The following is a 1,889-nucleotide window of genomic DNA, read 5'->3' as shown; positions in this document are numbered from 1 at the left end:
ACAAAAGTTTATATCGAGTATTATGTTGACGTTAGTAGGCCCTGGCCGAAAGCGCAGCATGTGAAAGGTATAGATAAAAGTTATCGTTGCAGTCAGTACTGTGTAGTTACTAGTAGCTGGATTTAAGCTCGAAGTGAGACACTGTTGGTGAAACTTCATCATGAGAACGTCACAAGCTGATCACGCTCTATGATATGACTAGTATTATGTTGCTTATAGTAGGCTAAGCGCAAGCCGAAACATCAACATGTGAAAGTCGTAGAATTTTGCGATCAAATTGTGGCTAGTACTGTGATGTTACTAGTAACCTTGTGTTACGTCATATGGCCAAGAGAGCATTTGAAGGCGAAACTTCTGCATGGGGAAGCTGCATCATGAACAAAAGTTTATATCGAGTATTATGTTGACGTTAGTAGGCCCTGGCCGAAAGCGCAGCATGTGAAAGGTATAGATAAAAGTTAGCGTTGCAGTCAGTACTGTGTAGTTACTAGTAGCTGGATTTAAGCTCGAAATGAGACACTGTTGGTGAAACTTCATCATGAGAACGTCACAAGCTGATCACGCTCTATGATATGACTAGTATTATGTTGCTTCTAGTAGGCTAAGCGCAAGCCGAAACATCAACATGTGAAAGTCGTAGAATTTTGCAATCAAACTGTGGCTAGTACTGTGATGTTACTAGTAACCTTTTCTTACGTCATATGGCCAAGAGAGCATTTGAAGGCGAAACTTCTGCATGGGGAAGCTGCATCATGAACAAAAGTTTATATCGAGTATTATGTTGACGTTAGTAGGCCCTGGCCGAAAGCGCAGCATGTGAAAGGTATAGATAAAAGTTATCGTTGCAGTCAGTACTGTGTAGTTACTAGTAGCTGGATTTAAGCTCGAAGTGAGACACTGTTGGTGAAACTTCATCATGAGAACGTCACAAGCTGATCACGCTCTATGATATGACTAGTATTATGTTGCTTATAGTAGGCTAAGCGCAAGCCGAAACATCAACATGTGAAAGTCGTAGAATTTTGCGATCAAACTGTGGCTAGTACTTTGATGATGCTTGTAGCCAACCGAATTGGTTGAAAAGCCCAATAAGTAAGCTAACTTGGGAGAGCTTGTTGGAAACCAAATGCTACTAGATTGGTCCAAATACATCCTTCAACAGGGGATCACTTGGCTCGCTTTACGAAGAGGAGCACAGCTATATGTGTTAATTCGGTATGAATCGCAAGATTTGTTTACCGACCTCTCTAACGCAAAAGGCGGTCTCGGCTTCGGCTGTTGACTGCGTCCGATTCAGGGTTATATAACTCTCGATTGAACACATTGATGTTCTATTGTTGGTGCTTCCAATAAAATTGGAACACTTAAAGCAGAACCGATTCAAATAATAGCATTCTGATCAATGATTGCATTCCTTGATCAAGAACTGCTGGAGTCATTGTGATGGCGAATTTTCTTCATAAGAAAATTGCAAAGAGACGGAACTTAATGAGACTAGTATTATGTTGTTTCTAGTAAGCGGAAGCTGAAACAGCAACATGTGAAAATCAAGTTTTGTTCAATGATCTCGAGGCGATAAGTACTATGAAGCAACTAGTAGCCTAAGCATGACTCAGATTTGAGACAGTCAAAAAGACTGGCGAAACTTCTTCACATGAAAGTTACATAGAGAACTACAAATGTATACAGCGAGTATTATGTTGTTTCTAGTAGGCGAAAGCTGAAACATCAACATGTGAAAGTTGTCTGCAAACTGTAGAACGATATGTGATTAGTACTGTGCTGTTACTAGTAGCCAGTCTGACTGTAGAAGCCAAGACAAAGGGAAACTAATGCATCTGAAAAGGACAAGTTATGGAAAGGTATGCACGATAAGTATTATGTTGTTT

The 1,889-nt window shown here is 40.3% G+C and overlaps 1 pseudogene; it reads left to right on the top strand.

Moving 5' to 3' along the window:
- The first annotated feature begins 1,150 nt into the window (after window positions 1–1,150).
- On the top strand, window positions 1,151–1,302 carry LOC142357487 (5.8S ribosomal RNA; annotated as a pseudogene).
- Window positions 1,303–1,889: the final 587 nt, after the last annotated feature.

This window comes from Convolutriloba macropyga, unplaced genomic scaffold (assembly GCF_964194025.1).
Source record: "Convolutriloba macropyga unplaced genomic scaffold, txConMacr16.3 SCAFFOLD_5701, whole genome shotgun sequence".
In the NCBI taxonomy this organism is placed as follows: Eukaryota; Metazoa; Xenacoelomorpha; order Acoela; family Convolutidae; genus Convolutriloba; species Convolutriloba macropyga.
The sequence above is the reverse complement of the archived record's forward strand: the minus strand, read 5'-3'. Positions and strand labels throughout refer to the sequence as shown.